This window comes from Aythya fuligula, chromosome 15 (assembly GCF_009819795.1).
Source record: "Aythya fuligula isolate bAytFul2 chromosome 15, bAytFul2.pri, whole genome shotgun sequence".
NCBI classification, from domain to species: Eukaryota; Metazoa; Chordata; class Aves; order Anseriformes; family Anatidae; genus Aythya; species Aythya fuligula.
Window position 1 is genome coordinate 5,866,200 of NC_045573.1, and position 20,653 is coordinate 5,886,852.

The window sequence follows — 20,653 nt, forward strand, 5'->3', positions numbered from 1 at the left end:
CACCTGGTAGGTACCCCCTTGCAGCTTCTGGATGGCTGGCAGAAACATTTTGCCCATCGAGACAGAACCTTTAGAAAGTAACTCAGCAGAAACTCCAATCTCTCATTTCTCTAGCAAGAGTAAACAATAGGGGAGGCTTAGAAAAAGCCCGCTGACGGCTGCACCAGCCCTGTTCGTGGCACCGAATCTGTATTTACATGTGACTTCCCCTGCACATACATACACATAATCTTTTAAGCTTCAGCTGCACGCTGCTATTGGCGGAGAGGGCAGTTGCAAAAACAAGGCATCCACAGTGATATCTCAAAGTGATTAAGTCCGAAGGGTGAAGGGGTGTTAATCATAGGGCCTGATCCTGCCATAAGGCCTATTTTGTTTACTGTATTCACAACTGTCATAGGATTTTGTTTTGTTTTGTTTTTTAGCTGAAAGGACATTACTGTGGTTTGAGAACAGTCCAACCCTCGGTATAGCTGCATAGCAGGGGACTGATAGTGCTGGGGGGAGCTGCTTTGGTACCAGAAAAAGAATTTTTACCAGAGAAGTAGCTGTTCAGCAAAGCTGTGCATGCTAACAGTACAACAAACCCTGAGCAAAGTGAGCCAAACTGGCAAAAATACTGTGTTTGTAAAATTTGGTTTTCCTTAGAGCTTCTCCTCATGGCTCCATTTGTCAGGAGCCAAACCCTTCCCACCTTCATACACCAATGCTACATAGCAAAAGCCTGTAGCATCCACCTGGCCTCTGTAGAGTTTAGACAGAAACCAGCATTAGAACTGAAAAAGAGCCAATGTATATTTTAAAAAATACTTTAATGTAAACCTCGGAATTATTTTAAGCATGCAAAAAGAACATTTTAATTAAAACAAAACAAAAAAAAGAAAATGCCACTGCTATATCATTCTTACTTTAATGAGATGATAAGTAAATGTAAATTCCTTCAATTTGAATGAAAAGTGTATAATATCAGGATTCTGTGTACTTAGCTTGAATACAAATAGTCCTTAAATAATTTGCCTTTTAAAACTGTAGTGAAGTATTAATTTATGTGTTTTCCTCCCTGCCCAAAGCAGGAAGTGTAATGGATGCTTTTACTTATTAACCAAAAAGGAGTTGACCCCTAAAATATATGAAGAATGTATGTAACATGCTCTTTGGTGTATGTAAAATGTACGTGTTTTGTTATTTTATGCCACTAGTTGTTTATTTTTGCTCTTAAAGCACCTTGTAACCTTAAACTTCACAACAGGACAAATATTTCTGTGGACTTAAAGGTAGCACTTGCGAACTTTTTTGACTGCTAGTGTTTATGATCGATGTAGTTGCCTAGTTCAATTACATTTTCAGTTTGGATAAGCTTTTTTGTTCATATTAAAGTAAAACTTGGTTTTCCATTTTTTGTCTTTATAAAGGTAGTAGCACTGTCTGTAGATTCAACTATTAATTTTGCTGTACATATAATTTTCCGTGACATGCTCTATTTTGGGTATTTTGGGGGATTTGTCAAACTGATAGATAACAAAGCACTTTTGTAATCTCGTATTTTTATGGGGAGGCAGTGTGGGGCGGTCCAGAATTACGCTTTTTTTTCCCTTTTATTTAATGGTTTGTAATATTTTATATTTATCTCTCTTTTGGTTAAGCCATGATGTGTGGTTTGTTTTGAAACAGAGCAAATACCCCCAAACTGTGCTGATTTACGTTTGATGAAATATCAGTGATGGTTGCCTGCAGAGTTTAAGGCGAAGTGGGCTTTCACTTTGAATTCAGACCTCATAAACTTGAGCGTACGGGCTTTGTGCAGGAGCAACATGAAGCTATTGGGAGGTGGAATTAATATTCCTTCAGTCCCTGAGGAGACCAGCGGGTAATAACGTGGCTCCTGTGCGTCTGCTGCTCCCCTGGCGCTGACAGGCCGCACCACGCGTCCCTTCCCGACACTTCGTGCCTTATCCTGATCGGGTCTGTCTCATGCTCTTTCCCTGAGGCTTGTTGGAAGGTAAAGGTGTGTGATCCCTACATGCTGATGCCATGCAGTTAGTGGTGGCTCTGAGCATGGTGGTGGAGGCTGTGGTGCTTAGATGGTGTGGGTCCATCCCTTTGCCGATGCCCTTGGTGTCGCGCTCGCCCTGGTGTTGGTTGGGGCCTACCTGTGCGGCTTTGTGCTCAGGCTCGCTCCTGGCCAACAGGCGAACAGGGATGCCTGATGTTTTCCTTCAGTGACTTATTTTTTAATCTGTCTCATCACAAAGTAAGCAAGTGCCTGCCTAGGTGAAGGTGTAGCCCTTTCTGTGGCCTGCCCTGTCAAGAAATTTAGCCCATACTTCCAACACCTTTAAACACAAGGCAGGTATTTTTTCTGTGCACATGGTGGAGATTCAACTGGGCAGGAGCACAATGTAAGCGTGAGGCATCAACAAAACCACCACACACACACGCTCTGCCTCCCTGTGAAGGAGAAGATCCTGACCACAGAAGCCCTGGGGGTCTCCTCCCAGGCTTAGTTTTCAGCTACTTCATGTTGCTGATAGTGGCTTGATGATTGCTGACTTAAATACGGCCCCGAATACAGTTATCATTGCTGGTGGTTCCCTGAAGTTAGTGCAGTCATAAAGCTCCTAGTAAGCAGTAGCTGTGTTAGTGTGAAAGGCCTGCTGGAGCAGAGCAGCTTTCTGTGTACATATACATTGTGGTGGTTCAAGGGATGAAGTCACCACGAGTTTGAGATGCTGATGTTTCTGACACGCTGCTGCAGCTGATACAAACTGATAGACAATTCTGGTAATATTTTGTACTTACGGAAGCTAAATAAGACAAAGATTAGTAAGTTCTGTTCAGTTTTGTTCAGCAACATCATGACTTTCCAAGGTTAATCTGTTAGGAGTGCTTAATGCAGTAACTTAGACTTAGGTAGAGTTACTCCAGATGGATTAAACAAATCGTAAGGCTAAAGTAAAAGTAGTTATTTAGGACTGTGGTTGCTTGAATATTATTTTTATGAGCTGAAGTGGTTTTGTTGAAGCATCGTTATGACACTAGTGAATTAGTGGCTGTGCATCTGGGCCCTTGTTACCCATGCATAAGTTGTCAGTAAGGAATAGTTATTTAAATAAAAGGGTTATCAGAACTACTCCTCGAAATGCTTTTAGTCCTAGCTGAAACGATGGTACCTTCAGAGGAGCTCAAACAGCAGATCAGTTAGTGCACGATGGAGAGATTGTGTTGTGGGCAAAGATCTCCTCATTCCATTGCGCAGATGTTTCCAGTCCCTGACTGACACTTTTTCCTGTTTTTCAGTGCTGTTGTTTTAAGTATAGAACTAAAAAGTAATATTAAGGGGGATTCATTTAGGGCTGTTTATTTGAGTTTTATCTTAGCATGAGAATTCAACAAGTTTATAGTTGGTCATAACATGCCTGAAAATGCTTTGGTAATCACTTTAAAAAAGAAATAAGAAATTGAATTTGCAAATCAGCTGAAGTAAGGACGACTTGCGAATTTTAGATCAGTTGCTTTAGAGCTGTCTTTTGCATGAGGACAACTTTTAGTGCCTCTTGTTTTGTAATCTGCTACGACATTTCAGGTTGCATGAACTCTGATGGAAAACTTTAAAGACGAGCCTGCAGTTGTGCCCACGCTGTAACCCAGATACTTACTGCCAGTTCTTTCTTCAGAACCGGCATCCCTATTTTGAGAAACATGCGAGCAGCTTCCCCCTGCCTGGCGGTGCAGCCTTCCCGTTAGCAGGGGCTGCCAGCCCTGCAGCAGTGTCAGCGGAGGGAAGTGTGTCTGCGCTCCCGCAGCTCGATTTCAAAACAGGACCACAAAGGTGCACTCTGGTATGGTGCCTTATAGTGAGCTCAACCTGCTGAGACAGGTGCCTGAGTTTTATTTCCCTTGCCCCAGATGCACTGGTACAGGAGGGTCAACCTGCAGTGGGTCAGTGACAAACAGGCTGGGAGAGGAGCGATAGCATCTGCACCCATCACGGCGCCTTCCCCTGCTGACGTGACTCAGGGTGCTGATGTGGTTTTAGCAAAAATCCCTCAGACCTGCTAACCCAGCTAATTCTGAGCAGCTTTCCAGAAGTATTCAGAGCTTGTGATTCCTTTCAGAAAATGCTTTTTATTTAATTATTTTCAAAAGACCCCATTTCTGTTTCCAAAATCATGGTTCTCTGCCAAAAATAGGACAGAAACCAATAGTTGCGTACAAGTGGGAATGATAATAACGGGCAAGGCAGGAGTATTTCTGTCTTTTCTATTTAGCAGATCATTTCACTTGGGTTCATTTATATTTGACCTCTAATCTGAATGTCCAAAGCACTGAAATTCACTGTTATGTGGATGTGTTAGAGACCCTAATGGCATTTTCATGCATCTTTTGTTTCTGCGTACTTTGGATAATTTTATTAGCTATTGTTTGAAAATGTCATTAGACATTAAGTCAGTTTATTTAGCTATCATAGGCTAATCCAAACGTACAGAAGGTAATACCCTGCTCCTGACCTCTCCCTGCCTGCAGGCTTTCAGATGTTCTTTCTTCTGCAGACCTCAGGTGGTTGGGAAGGGGAAAGGGCTTTCACCCTTTGGGTATTTTGTGAAGACCACAGGAGGACAGGCTGCAGGTACCCCAGCTCGGTTCCCAGCACAGGAGAAAAGGGAGAGGAGATGATAAAGCAAAGAAGAAGTCAAGGGCTTTGCTGTCTTCCTTGATAAATGGTAGGGTGAAGTCTCCCCACCCTTTAACCCTTTTAAAGGTCTTAGATTTAATGCAGCAAGTTTGCATGCTTGAGACTGTGGTCAGCTAGCAGGATTTCATAGCCAGTTGACCATGAAGTACTCCCTCCTCACTTCTAAAATCTACTTGGTTGAACATTACCTCTTGAAGCTTTGCAGATTTGGGGGAAAATTCTTGCACAGAAATCTTTCAAGGTGAGGCTACAGGGGTCAAGGAACTCTTTCTTTTAAAGGATATTAAAAAAGAAAAAAAAAAAAAAGTAATATGCCTCAAACATAAGAAATTGAGTTGAAAATCATTTCCTCTAGTTATTCATTTTAATATTGCCACTTTGATCTGTGTGGATTTGCAAATACAATTTATTAATAAATCTCTCCCACAACAGGTATTTTGATAGTATAAATCTATTGTATTTGCTGCTAATAGCAAACTTTAAAGGGAAGAAAAAAAAAAAAAAACAGAGGAAGAATGCAACAAAAATGTTGACCTCAATGAATAAAAATTGGACTGTTTGTACCATGAGAAAATGAGATAATTATGGCTATAAATTCCTTTGCTCAAAGAATGAAAATAAACAACATACACGCTATGTGGAAACAGGAGAGAACCATTGCATTAGGACAGATTCCCTGTAATCTTTTCTCCATGGTAATTCTTAATAATGTGGGGATGTTTTTTTAGTTAAGGACTAAAACTGTTGAGAATGTTCCTGGAGTTTGGCAGCTTTGCAAGATGAAAAGGCCTGGTTTACAAACATTCCCGCCCAGGAACATATTTGGGAGCCAGTAATGTGGTGTTTGGACACTACTACTACGAGGAGCGTTAGATGCATTTCTTACTGCTGCATTACAGCCATCTGGCAGGTAAGGGCTCTGTTTGTCTCCTGTGAAGGCTTTTTAGAAAGTCTAACTTGGAGCCATTCCACATAAAATTTACTTGAAGGCTTATTCTTCTTTTGGAAAACAAAACAAAACAAAACAAAAAAAAAACAGGTAACAAAAAAAATACATGTTAAAGGGTTAAACCATCAGTTACATACAGCACAACAGCACCACAAGCTATTTAGGGCCTTTGTGGAGCTTGACTCTTTATTTCTAGATTGAAAATGAATTTTTGTTTTAAGTGATAGTTAAATGGTTTTCTCTGACACAGATTATTTGTGTTACACAAACCGTATCAGATCTGTCTATAAAGCTCAGCATTTTCTCTAGAGTGTCTAAATCCTACTACAAAGAGTACTTGCTCCTTAGTCTGACACCCAGTAGGGATAAAAGGCTGACATAACATACTACTAACTTGTTATAATTAATTGCATGTTTCTGTACTTAAGTGTGAAGGGTGGAAAGTATTGCTTTAAAGACTACCTACAAAACTGGTGAATGAGCAGCCACTTCAAAGAGAAACGTCCAAAAGAGCAACAGAAGGGAAGCTGCTTTTGAATTCCCTCAGTTCCTCCTGGCAGCCCCGAGCTCACAAAAGAAGCAAGAAATGGTGCTTTTCTGTTGTGTTAGTTACACAGCCAGCTCCCAGCAGATAAACCTGGAGGTGGAGCCGCCATATGAGGTTCCTTTTAATAACCTGTGCCTGACATAGATGCCGAAAGAGTCTTACCTAACTTTCATGGTTTTCTCTTTCTGGCAAAGGGAGGTTCCTCATGCCAACTCTAGACAAGAAACAGACACAATTCTGGAGCCAGTTGTAGCTCTCAGTTGCACTGGCACATACTTGAGATTGAAGCCTTTGCAGTTAATCCAGATTTACAGCTTTACAGCTGAAGCAGCAGGATGGATCTTGGCTTCTAACCCCTTTTTATTTTTCGGATTTCTCTATATACAGCATTGCTGTAGTTAAAGAAGTAGAGCAAAGCACGTGAAAATGGAAATCTGATTTTTACAAGAGTGCTCAGTTATTTCTTTAGGATAAGTTGAAGCTCCCAGAATTGTGCTTTCACACTAATTGTCCTACGCTTTTTGAGCCTTGCCTGTGCAGCCATGCCCTAGGTTCCTTTAACCAGCACTCCAGCTGCATGCAGCATGTACTTTGTTGCTGCAGATGACAGCTCCAGACGGTTGCCTTCATTCATTCTGGTAATTGTGCTCTGCCCCTGTCCTTCTTAGCCACCCGCTGTGCTGTACACCCTGCACTGACCCAGTCAGCTGCCCGATTGCTGTCTGTCTCCATCACTCTTTACTTCCCACAGCTATACCAATGGCTTTGTCTTGGCTTTGGCAATTCAGTTTATGATTTACTAGTTCCTTGTGTCTCAAATTCTGGAAGTGTATGTGCACTTCCATTGTCTTCAGGTGTCAACAGTGAATGATCAGAGTGATCATTTAAAGCAGGGTTAGGAGGCAATTGTGAGGGTAGCTATTCCTGATGATACAGTAAGTAAAAAGGATCAAGTGAGTGAATTTGTCATTTCTAATAATTTCTTACACTTAACATTACATGAAATTAGACCTGGAAAGGAGGGACTTGCAGTAGGTGTGAAATGCTAAAATGTCATCTGTGTCCAGCTTCTACAAAACCTTACCATCACTGATTGCCACTGTAAGAATTAAAAGTCATCTCATGTAGTCCACAGCAGCAAATATTGTCAGACAACGTATAATGGAAATTTGTAAGAGCTAATATTTAATGTCTTAAAATGAGAAGCATCTAGGATAACTCTTGAAATCACTTCACTTGAGTTCAGTATATATTAACAAAAAAATATTAAGGTTAATACTAAAGTACTTTCACCAGATGACTTTAAATTAATCTTAGGATTACCTTAAAAAAAAAAAAGGAGAGAAAAGAAAAGAACCTTCGAGTACTGGGGACACAGGGCATTCTTCACATTGCTATCTATCACTCTCAAGCATGGCATTGAGAGAAAAATTAGTCAGAAATAATGCCATTTCCATCCCTAAACCTGTGATTATTTGAATACTGAATGCTTTTAAATGATTTGTTTCAGGCCTTTATAGTACAAATTCACTTTTGATAGTTAGATATTTACAAAGAGGCAGAACAAAACCCCACTGAAGTTAGTAGGTCCCGTGGGACCCGGGGTTCTCTCTCACAGAGCTGGTTATAGTGCTTTTCTTTATCGTTGAAGTGTTTTAGAATGTCGTTTCCAACTAAATATATGTTCTGTATCTGACAGGTGAGGAGTACCAAACTTCAAACCGTCAGACAAAGTGGTTTTCCTTTGTTTTGTTTAGGGAGATCTCTTTGATTATGCTTGTATTAAAAGTGCACTGCTAGGTAATGATAGAACATACATCTGCTTAAACCAAATTCAAAGAGTATCATGAAGTGACACCTGCTTAAGTTTTTAATTAAAGTGACTTAATCTCTAGCGATCTCTACATACATAGGCAGAAAGTAGCTGTGTTTAATGTGTACTTTGAACCGCCATTCATTTAGAAATCAAAGATTTGTAAATGAAACACAGTATGCTAGACGTGATGATATTGGACTGGAATCCCTTTTTGTTGGCATAGCCTATTTTTTCTGATGCTGCCAGCCCCTGGGAATACATTCTCATTAAAATTATGTATAGAAGCAAACATAAAAAGAAAGTTATCTTAAAAAATAAATAAGTGCATATATAGAACATTTTTAAATATGCAAATATATATAGTTGTTCATGTAATGGGGAATTGCTCCTGCCTTTTGTGAGCAGTGTTCTGCCATTAAACAATTGCACTGTCTGATGAGTTACTATTTTGAAAAGTGACTGTAAAGCCATCATGTATTTTTTTCATCAGTTTTCTAAATTTCAAGTCTCTGGCGGAGTAGGTCAGGTAACTGAATGCTATTTAATGGTACTCCTTGTTCTTCAGTGGGTAGGGTCCTTAACAGGCTCTGCTTAACTCAGTCATCTCTCCCTGTTGGCAGTGGCAGCGCATGGCCTTCACTTTCCCTGCTAAAAAGGCAGGGGAAATCTCCAGCTCCTTTTTGTGGAAGTCGTGGGAGGTGCCATTTCCTCTAACAGGACTCTGATCTTTTCCTTGCTGCTGACTGTGTTGGAAGGCTCTGCAGAGGAATACTGTTTGTGTGCCCTACAGAAAGGGATCTGTTTTCCGTATTTTTCCTAACAGGGTGAATTTTGCTGAGGTAATATGTCTTAAAGACTGATCTTAGTTTAGTTGATATAAGTTCATATTGTCTTTCTCTCAGCTTTCCACCTACAAAAGTCCCTTGATATTCTTGAAACAAATGTACAGACAGTCCTGTATTTTCCCTCTTTTGTCAGCTGGTGATGGTAAATGTCAGTAAGTGATAGTGAACGCTGATTTGGAATGGGACAAGGAAAAAGAAGCAGAGGCAGTTCGGTTTTTGCAGATCCATAGTTTGTTATCCCTACCTACTGGTGACACCCATGGTGATTTCCAGCATAATCCTATGTCTGACCACACTGCTGCAGTCCTCAGGATGCAATTTAACATGTGGGACCTGTAACCTCGCTGCCTGGCACAAGTCTCCTAGTCATGATTTTTCTTTGCAAAACGAACACTGTCTCCTACGTCAGGAAGGGAGACAGAAACTTCATAAGGGAAAGATGAACAAAGCCCTTAATTTGTGAGAGGAAGGAAACTGGTAGGGAGAGAGCACGAGCACTGTAACAATGCCAAAATGGGGGGGCAGATCTCGGCCGGCAGCAGGGAGGGGTTGGGGGCAAGCTGGAGGTGTAAAGCACTGTGCTGATAAATGCAGAGCGATAAATTGCGAAGAAGATGCAGGTGCTGGAAAGGGCCCTGGGGTGGCTGGGGAGTGGGGGCGTGCGGAGGAAGCCCAGCTTGCACGGCTTCGCTTGTAACCCTGCTGGCACGCTCGCCTTGTCCGTGTTACGGATATGCGGAGGTAAATTACTAACGAAGATGTGTGCGGATCCACCCAGAAGGGAGGTGAATGTTTCTTGATAACATTGTGTTCTCAAACATCAGCTCTGAAATGCTCAAGACATTTGCTTTTGATTTTCCTTTGACCACCTGCAGAGCTCACCAAACTAGTTTAGGGTGAGAGGAACAAGACTGCGCAAGGAGCTTTGGCTTCATTTAAATGTGGGTAGTTGTGCTGTTACGATGGGGAGTTAAATACTGAAATGCTAGCTGTTTGGCTTTTTTTCTTTCCTTTTTTTTTTTTTTTTTTTTCCCTTTCCTTTAGAAATTCTCTCTTTCCCTCATACTATGGTTTATTTATATTGCTACCTTGGCAATATTGACTAGCATCTATAGGAACTGCACTCAGGGAAAGGTGCTGAGATTTAAAAAAAAAAAAAAAAAGGGTTAAAACTGACACACAGGTATTTCACTATGAAGTTTACTGATGGCTGTTGCTATTGCATGTCCAAAATTCATAAAGGACAACTTTATTTGCCCTCTTTTGTGTTGTCTCAGCTTTGCTTCAAAAAGCTGCAGTCATCACTGGATGATTTAAATCAAAAAATAGAGTCAGAGGTTAAACTTTTGCCTATTGTCTTTTTTCATCCCACCATGCATTGAAGTAAGGAGCCCAAATCTGTCTGCACAGTAAGCCTCCTGCAGGTGCACAGTGGTTGTGGCTTAGGTCCACCCAAAACTTTCTCTTCTGCAGGTGGAGTGAGCCTAGTTCCCTCAGCCTCTGACCGCAGGGCTGCAAGTGTTCTGCCCACAGCTGTCCTCATGTTCAACTGCTCTCAGTTTATCAAAGGCTTTTGGGAGGAGGGATGCACAAATCTATACAAAGAAATATCATTTTGGTCTTTATGCAAAAAGATCTTTGTGTAAATCTGTTATGTGGAGGCTTTGGGAGGTTTTCATGTGTTTCTGTGATTATTTAAAAAAATAGTTGCACCACAGTCTTGTCATAGCAGTATGTCTGTGATTATAGTAGGTAGCCGAAAAAAAATCTGGGCAATGAGCTCAAACTTTTTTAGCTGTGTCTTGTGGGTATCTAACTTAGAGGAACATTTTCTAGGCCAACTCTAGGTTTTGGGGTAACAGACATTATAATAACAATAGCAACAATAATGGCCCCTAAAAAGATGGGATGGATTCAGTGGGTTTATGATTGTCCTTCAGTGAAGAATTTAGACTAGAAGCTTGTCTTGCTATGGCTGATACCTTAGTACATCCTTTCTGTCCTTACACATGAAGTAGACTCTAAGATTAGTGTGGTTGAGTATATTGGAAGTAATAGAAAACAGACACAGAAAAATTGTTGCATGTTTAAAAAAAATCATAAAATGAAAGAGGAAGTGCATCATTTATTATAACACCATGTAGACTAATGAAAAACATACTGCAGCCTGGAAATTTGTTAAGAGCTGAACTCCAAAAGTTTCCATTCCCAAAAATGCCTTGGGGCCTCCGGCTGTAAGCTTGTGGCTAAAGAGGCCCTATGGTAAACTGACATAAAAAATAACTACTCCATAAACATTCAGCTCCTGTTTCACAATAGTTGGAAATAAGTTTTAAAGAAGTGTTCCCAACTGATACTGACTATACTTTATCAAAGTAAAAGGAAGGCAGGCAGTGCGTTTATGACTAGAATGTCAAACTGGGAATGAAACACTGGGGAGATGGGTATTAGGCACAAAAATGTTATGCTCATTGTACAGAGGAGAAAATGAAAAAGATGAAGCGATTTGCCAAGAGCAAGAGCAGCAGTCAGCACTGGCAGAGCTGGTGTTAGCATTAAATAATTCCTGGCTCTTGTCCTTTGCTCGTTAACTAGAGCAGGGCGGACAGCACACCTACGACACGCTGCTACGAGCAGGTCGCCAGCCTGTGCTCGAGCACGTTCTTCAGGCTGTGTGCGAGCACACCCCTGTGCCCTCAGAGGAATGGTGTTGGTCCCTTAGAGAAGGCTGAATTTGGTGTCTCTTTTCTTTTAATCTTTTTGTCTTTCCTAAAGGTATGTTTCTCCTGCAGAGTTAGCCCAAGCTGATTCACTAGGTGTTAGCTTTGCCTTTCTCCCCACTGACCAGCCTTTGTCAGTGCATGAAAATCTCCAGCACTGACCGTGGGGTTTCAGGCAGTTCTAGCTGACATGATGGCCTGCTGGTAGAGGTGGTGAGGACAGCATTACAGCCCTGATTCCTTCCTCGCAGGGGTCGGCAGGCAGTTTGCAGAGATGATGTCAATTAAATCCTCCAAGTGGTTATGTTCCTCCAGTCTGTTTCTGCAGTTCCTGTGGATCACAGAGGTTCTCCTGCCTGGCAAGGAGTCCTCAAGTGCCTTAGGATCACGGCATACATCCATGAAGTCCAAATTTCACAAGGCTATAAAGATGTTGTAAGCTGGAGGCGCCTTCATCTGAGCCTGTGTAAATTGCCAGTTTGTGAGCTTTGGGGAGGAGGTTGATCTGGGAGTCAATACAGACTGCCTTCGCTAACTCTTCCATGAGCACTTAGTAAGTTTTCTAGTACATTTTCACAGAAATAAATACCAGGTCTAGAAATCCCAATGTTGGTAAGTATTTTCACTGTTGTACATTAATAAAGTAAACATATGGCAATAGCAGTCTAACAGTCACACTGTATTGCTATACCTGTACTTACGTGATGTGCAGCACAGAAGAATGTCAGTCGAAGACTGAACCACTGGAAGAAAAAAAGAAGAAAGAAAAGGTAAACCAATTGCTCATAGTTGTTTGAAAGAAATGAAAAGCAAATTTCATAAATTCTGTTAAATACATTTCATGTGTTATATTTCACTGTACCATGCTTTTTATAGCATTTACAACACACGATATTTTCATGCAGTGATTAGAAAATCCAGAAAGTAATTGTTTACAATGTTTGGTATTGAATTGCTTCATGATTGATTACTGACTCAATGACTGTAGCTGAAAGGTTGATAGAGTTACTGTATCATAGTGGTGTTGGTGTTGATGGCTTTATTTACATTTTGAGGTGAATTGAGGTTCTTGAATAAAAGCTGTGGATTGATCTTAAAATAGAAACTCACAGCTTTCTTCTCCTCATTGGAAATGTCACGTGTACTGGGTTAAAACTGAAATGGAACAATCCCAATATGAAATATTTGGCATGTAGTGAGATACTATGACAAATGTCAGTTTGATTTGTTATTGTAAAACACAGTGGTTTTGGCATACTGTGTTACGCTAATTCACTTTGGTTACTGAGGATATATCTGCTCCTTTGCACACTGTGGGAGAAAATATGGAAAAGATTAATATCTTTTAAAGTATATCTTTTATACTTATATTTTTATAAAATATCTTTTAAAGTAAATTATAACAACAAAGGTGTAGTATGTGTGACCACTAAGAATTTGTAACCGGTATTTCAGATCTAAGTTATCTAAAGGAGAGGAATGATGTAAAGCACTAATTTCCATATTTCTTGCAGTTTAAATTAAAGTTTTAAGTCTTTTAGCTTGGATAAGTGATTGAACAATAATACTTGGAGAGCAAGATAACTTTAAGAACAGATTGTCGCTATAGTAAAAAAGGTGTATTTTGCCCTAAAAAGAAAGATTAACTTTGAGGTTACTCAATTATGACTGAGTTTTGAGGGAAATAGAGTACTTCATTTGTGAAAAAATGGTTTAAGATAGCAGCCTCTGCCAGTTTATTCTTTTTATATTGAAGTTTTACTGAAAGATCAGTAAGTGTCTGTGAAAGATCTCATCTCCCACTGGCCTGCATTTCCCACTAGTGCTGCTGGTCTCTGTGATGGGAGCCACCAGCGGCCCGGCCCAGCCCGGCCTCTGTCCTGTTCCTCACGTCTCGTGGCAAGCATTGGAGGGACCAAGAAAAGTACGTGGTGCAATCGATATTTGGTTGCAATTTTAGTTTCACAATCTGGTGAAGAATAGTAAATAGAAGCACTAATTGCTATTATTACACGGCCTTGAACTTGAGAGAGCGATTTCCGTGTGTGTGCCGTGGCCTGTGTGTGTGCCGTGTCACGCAGCTGGAGATCACCTCCCTGGCTCAAGCAGCCCTAAGACCTGCTGGCGTGCCTGGCTGCTTGGTCTGCAGCTCTGGCTGGCCTCCCATCCCACCACAGAAACAAATGTCTGCTAATTCATGTGAAGAAACAACAGATTTGCTGTTTATAAATTCATACAGATTGAAGCTGTGTTGCAGGTGCTGTTAAGACAGCTGCCCCGAGCTTTACAGCACAAAACACGTGTGGGAAGCTTTTTCCCTGTTCGTTAGCAAGTTCGTCAGGAGGATGTGAGCAGTCCCGGCCGATAGGCCTCACTGCTGGAGCGTGGCACAGCTGCCTCATGCTCTGGCACTCCTCAGTGTCCCTCAGCGACCTCCAGCCCGCCTCCTGACTAACACAGCCCCTCAGTGCCTTTGCTGCGGCCTCACATCCAGGTATTTATGGACGTGATGGAATTAGACACGTGAATTGTCATTGAATTCAGCCGGCTAAGCTGCACAAACAAACTTATTTATATCCATGGCTTGCTGCAGTGCTGAGATCGGCATTCAGAGGACCACTGTCCTGTGCTCACACGGGTTCGTAGGGTGGGTTGGAGAAAGATTTGTCCATACCAGTCACCAAGAAGCTTTGCTTCTGCTGACCTCATTGGATTCATGAGGGTAACGTGGGTTTCGTTGCCTCCCTCCATGGTGACTCAGTAGCTTTTCCTAGATTGATCTGTTTTTCTTGCATTCTGAGCCCTGTTGCTGAAGTACATTTTCTTTTAAGTAGTAAACTAAGTTTTAGGAATGATTAAATCACAACGTGAATCATAACTGAAATGCTGAGCTCTGCATACTGCTCTTCACATCTATAAGCCAGCAGGGATGAATAACAAGTTTTGTAGCGACAGACTTAGAGCGGGTCTGCAGTTCTGCTGAGAGGTGAACCCACTGCTTTATGTGTCTTTTGATGTAAGCAGCTCCAAGGGAATAAACAGCTGGTTAGTCAGTTTGCAGAGAGCTTGCAGCGTGTCTGAATGCACAGAAGCATTTCTAGATAGCTTAAAGAATGTAATGCCTTTTCAAGTGTCATATGTCATGCAGCATATAATTTTATTCATGAGGCCTGAGTTGTGTATTCCAAGAAAAATCGTAGATCGTATTAATCCTATTTAATTCTGAGTCACAACATAAAATTTTGCAGTGCTGTAATTAACAGTAATGAAAGATAAGGAGCAGCAGCTGTATAGCTAATGAAGGAGTTAATTTCAACGTGTATTTTAGCCCATTAAGTACTATAAAGCAAAAAGCCTTGTGTTGCCAGCATGAAGCAAAGGAAGGCAGTTAACCACCGCTCCCCTTGCCAGACCAGCAGAGCTGGGGATGCCGTACAGTTTAGGCTTCACTAAAATTGATTCATTAGCTAAGGCAGTAGCATGCACTACAAATGTGGAAGAATATATAAATCATTGTTACGGTTTGTCTTATCCCAAGGAAAAAATTCTTTCTTATTCTGCCTATGTGAATATCATTTTTTTCTATGAAAATGTTTCCCTCCTTTCAGGTTGGAGTATATTTTATAAACTGATTTAACAGTTTAGTTCAGGTTTTTGCTCTGTCTGTCAAGACTCTCCAGAGGCTGAAATCTGCAGGCCATCCAATACATCATTGTTCACATTGTACTTCTTTTTAACAAGTCTGAAACGTTTTCCTTGTGTGGTTTCGCAACCCCCTTTTTTTTTTTTTTTTTTCCCCGAACAGCATGAGTCCTATCACTAGATCAAATTTAGAATTCACTGCTTCCAACAATTGTCTAATGGATCCACATGTTTACACAGCATGACATTGGCATCCAGCTAGTGCTGTCAAAGTCTCCAGGCTGTACTACTGTCTCATGCTTCCTCCCTTCTCTTAAAAAATAATAATAAAATAGCTACAGTTACAGTTAATCTGGTATTCTGGGAAGCAGTGAACGGTGCTTTTACTTCAGCCACCAGTATTGCTCCCAAAATTTAGAAAACAACCCTTTTTTTGATCTGCTATATATGAAAATGTCAACTCTCAGGTATTTTATCAGCACTTATTGTATCAATCTCAAAATGCTATTGAATGGGAGACCGGAAAATAACTTTTCCAGACTTGTTCTTTTTTTTCTGTCCTGAGGTTCCCAGGCTGAATGACAGCTTTTATCTGTGTATGCCACTGCTACCAGCACAGGCGCTTGTGGCTTTCCGAAGCTCCCAGCTACTTCTCCCTGCCACTGTGCCGTTGTGTCAATACGCGTTTCTCTAGCCTGATGGTGAACAAATTACCGAACTGATGTGTCTGCAAATTAACCCACCAGCAGGCAGCCTCAGTCACTGGGCGTTTGTGTGGCATGAGAGGACCTTTTGTAATTAACTCGCCTGTGTGTTTTGCACAGTGCTTAATTCCTGTTCTGTGTGATCGGATGTAAATAAATCAGTAGCAATTACTTGGCAGCAACTTTCTGCAATCAGTTGCTCTGAAGAAACTTAGCCCATGGTAGCATTAAGCAAAGGAAGGGGGGTTTGGCTAGGACACCAGAACCTTTCTTTTTTTAATGCTCTCATGGGATCTTTCACTTCCACACAAGCAACTGCTTGAACTGGCCGAGTGGTCTTGATTTAACACTGCTGTACGAATACTGCTTGTCCCAGCTGCAGGGTATCATAACCTCTATTTCCTTAGCTTAGATTTGAAATCTGGAGCCATATGATTCAGATGAACCATGACTGCCCTCTCTTTAACTTGATGTATTTGTTTTGAAAATACCATTGTTCGGTCCAGGTTTTAGCTCCTAAGCAAATTAAGCTGATTTGCACTGGTAAATGGGGAATACTTAACAGCTTGATTAAAAAAAAAAAAAAGGCAAGAAAAGCTGAAGCAATTTTTAACTCATCAGTGCCAATGAAAATACATCATTAGCATAAACTTTTTAAAAAAAGTTTTTAAGATTAAAAATGATAGGTTGTCCCAAAGGTAGCTATAGCTCTGATGCAAAAAGTACTTCTTCCAAGAGCAATTACATGCTATGCAGCAACCTCACAAAAATGTTGCTGCAGACAGGTTTCAGAATGAAGGCTGATGAGCAGAACTGGGTTAGCTTTGCATTCAAAATTTGATTTTATGTGGGCTTGTGTTCTTGTGAAGCTTAGATACAAGCTCTTGGATTTGAAGTAAAGCCAACTGGATTTGTAAAGATGCCTATCGTATTCCCTGGCCCTGTTCAAATCACCAGAAAATATTAAGGCTGACAAGCCTAACTTGATCTGCGTCTCAATATTTTTATGCTAGATTACAGTATACATAGAAAAAAGAAAAGTCTCTACCACAGCTGCAGCCTGCTTAAAAAAGAAAAATTAAAAAACAAAACAAAACAGGCCTTTTATTAAAAATAAACATATAGCAGAGAAAATGGAAAATCACCTAATTGCCCATGAGGGTTTACATATGTACCACGTGACCAAAGGTCAAGCTAAATTGCCATGATTTTCTACTAGGGTTTTGTAATCACTTGTTATATAAATGAAGATTTCTTCACAGGCTTTAATTGGTACTATTTTATAATTAAGCTTATAAACTTCATAATCTAATTAGATTCTTTTTTTCACTGCTGGTTTGTAGTGGCGTTTTGTGAATTTCCTTATTTATTTATTCATAAATGCTCAGAGAGCCTAAACAGCAAGTTGAGGGCTGGGATGCTTTCCCAAATATAGTTCAGAGCTGTCGGTCAATCACTGAGCTGCTCCTGCTGTCCGAAATAGAAGTGGCCCCAGCAGCACCTGCCAGGACAGCATGTACAGGGGGCTAAGTTTGGCAGGTCGGGATTTCTGTTCGATAGCGTGCAGGCAGGTTGCTCGTAGGGTGTCTGCAGAGTTGCTTCTAACTGTTACATGTATTTTACAGGATGGAAGAGTACTGAGGGAATTGCATTCAGATGCTGAAGACGACCTTATAATTAAGATGCAATTTTACTCGCTTGATTTAGACAATTCTGCTTGCTGCCCACCTGCTTGGACTGAGTGAGGTTCTTCCCTTCTTTTTCCCCTCCCTCCTGGGGTAATGCACTGTACAGGTTCTGAGTTTGGTGGAAGACGGTGGAACTATTCCAGATTTTAAAGCTGTTTTTGGTGTCTGATGGTAGTGCTACGGAGCAGGGACATTTGATGTTTGCAGAGTGCATAGCAGCAGTAACATGGCCAGCTGGAGCAGCTTCCTGCACTTTACCGTCAATTCCCTTCTGACTAAGGTTATTCCAAATTACTTATACACCAGAAGACATAGCCCATCCCATTTTATATTTTATGGAATGTCCCAACCTCGTAGGCTGCTCTGATTTCATTTATATTCACAGACGCACCCACAAAGCTTCCACTTAGCACGTCCCTGTAAGTCAGACCTGCACGGGCAGCCAGGAGCGTGCTTGCTCCAGCCCCTAGCGCTGCAGCAGCCTGTGCTGGTGGGCGGAATGGCACAGCATCCTTGCTGGCCAAGCAGCTCCCCAAAAAGGAGCACATGTGCCTCCTGGCTTGCTCTCTGACATGAACGCCTGCATTTTCTTGCCAAGCAGCTGGCCCATGGGAACGTGACCACCTCCTGACAAGCTGCAGCTGGGATGTCCACACTGCCTCCCCTCCCTGTGCATGCCAGGTGGTGCAATTAGTGCTCAGCTAACCTGGTGTTGGGTCACACAGCAACAAGAGAGAGCTGTCTTTGTGCCTCTTACTGGTAGTTAGAATTGCTAGAGGTAAAGACGGCAGGAGGGAGGCAGAAGAAAGGGTGGCGAGCACTGTAATGCTCCTGAATGGGGAAGCTGGAGGTGGGCTGAATGTTGTTGTTACAATAGAAGAGAAGAATGGGATTTCGCAATGAGAAGGAAGTGGAGTGCCATGGCATTGCTACATCAGTTTCCAGTGGCCCACCCATTTGTTTTGACATAAATACCTATGCTAAAGCTATGTAGGATAGACACATACCTTCAGACCTGTGGTATTTAGGTTTCATTATTACTCTTTGACGGTTGAGCTTGATGTTTTAGTATTTTGTTTGGAGACTTAAACATTTAGGTTTTTTAATTCTGCCCTTCTAGCCATTTCCCTGATTTACCTTGCAGAGTAAATATGTTTTCATTCAGTTTTCCAGACTTCTTTCCTTTCTTTGCTTTTGGCTTAATTTTGAGATATGACATTCAAACCACAGTTAGAGGTGAGTGCCTCTTTGAGAGAAATAGGAAAACAGCAAGGGAGTTCAGAGGCAGCAGCTTATTTTTCAGTATGCTGCAAGTCCGCTGACACAGGTCCTGCCAAAGGCACCAACTTTAACAGCAGCAGCACTTAGGAGAGTGTGCTCAGGGTTTCTGGCAATGCTCACAAGCCACTTAGAAAAAACACGCGTATCACTTGTGGCAAGAGCTCCATGGCTTGGAAAGCACTGCTGCAGACCAGTTTATAAGGATTTTTTTGTCTTTGTACCTCTCAGAGTTATCCATTTTCATTCCATCTACCATGAGCCCAGTTTCCTCAGTGTTGATATCTAGGATCTTAACATCAAATCTGTAATTAATACAGCTACATTTAGAAACTACGACATTTGCAGTGTTAAAAGCAGCAGCTCATTGTGTTACACAGTGCGGCATTTAGCACGTTTTAAATATTCTCCACTTGTGCATGTACAGATTTTTATAGTTGAATTAAGAATTTATAATATGCTGGGTCTCATATTCCAGGTCTGTTTGTTTCTAAAGCTGTGCACAGAACTCAGCCTAGGCCATAAACTTCTGTAGATGAAATGAAGGCTGATTAGAATTTTAATACTAAGGAAGGAAATGGTCTTGGGTAGTGCATTACAGAGCAGAAGAGGCCTTCTGTTAATACACAAGAGTATTACTGTTTTCTTGAACTTTGCCTTCCTATCCAATTACTGCTTGTGCCTAGAAATCATAACTCTGGTGCCTCCCATTTGATAATGTTGAATGCAATCCTCATGCTAGTTTACCTCATTTCCAGTAGTAAATATCATCTTGATTATACAACTGTTAGATAATACACTCCTAAAATTGAATAATAAGCAGTACTACATGGTTTTGTTGATAAACAAAGCAAAGTCATGATGGTATATCTAGCTGGCCCAGTTTTGTCTTTTTAAATTAAATGAAATCAAGAGGCTTTTCTTGTGAAATGCTTTTCTTGTGACTAACTTATTGCATATTCCACTCTTTGTGACACAAACAAAGCTTTCAGTGTTGCAAATGATTTTTCAGAGTCAAACAAAGTACCAGGAATCCATGTTGTGGGGTTTCGTCGCACGCACCGCAGAGACAGCGCCGTGCTAGCAGCCTCTAACGAGCTCACCCAAGGAGCAGGTGCAGGCAGCGCTGTGAGCAGCATGAGCCAGCAGAGCAGGGACGAGCCAGCATCCGTGCCCTGCTCCCTGGACTGGGCTGGATGCTTTGTGCTTCTCTGAATCTGTGGTACTCAGCCCTCGCTGCACATGCTTGTTGCACATTTATGGCAGGATGCTCTTACCAGAGTGCAGAATCCCATTCTGGTATTATCACATGAAAATCGATTCTGATCCCTCAGCGTTTGGAGTGTATTATTAGCGTGGTACAACTAATCATTTTCATACAAGGGGAATGAAAATCATGCCCTTGTTTAGATGCTGCATGTGTATTTATAGGACCATAATGCCCAAATACGGTGGTGAAACTTGGCTGCTTCTCCTGCTGGTTTCTGTGGTTTTGTTTCATTGTCCAGAAAAAGTGACAACATTCTCAGCTCTGTGGCATCCGTCAACATGATTCATGTCATGTCCACTTTTGGCAGAAAAAGAGAGATGTATATTGTTTGCTTATTCCTTTAAATTTTATAGTTTTTTTTTTATCTTTCTTTAAGGATTTTTGTTTGCAGTTCTCACACCATTAAAACATCACAGTAGGGACAGTCTGAAACATATTTATCCCACTCAAAAGACTCAGCGGTTTATGTATAGTCTGTTATGCAAGTAGCTTTACTTTAGA

At 41.2% G+C, this 20,653-nt stretch overlaps 2 protein-coding genes across 3 annotated transcripts in view; one reads left to right on the plus strand and one right to left on the minus strand.

Moving 5' to 3' along the window:
* The window catches only part of C15H7orf50 (chromosome 15 C7orf50 homolog), a 125,636-nt gene that overhangs the window by 55,333 nt on the left and 49,650 nt on the right, over window positions 1–20,653 (plus strand). The gene's annotated exons all lie outside the window — the stretch shown is intronic.
* GPR146 (G protein-coupled receptor 146) overlaps window positions 1–20,653 on the minus strand; it is a 50,217-nt gene that overhangs the window by 15,559 nt on the left and 14,005 nt on the right. The window contains exon 2 of one of the 2 annotated variants that reach the window (XM_032197944.1): window positions 12,272–12,313. The gene's annotated coding sequence lies outside the window, so the exon portion shown is untranslated. Of the gene's footprint in view, window positions 1–12,261; window positions 12,314–20,653 lie in introns of both variants that reach the window. The other variant, XM_032197945.1, reaches the window with a different exon arrangement.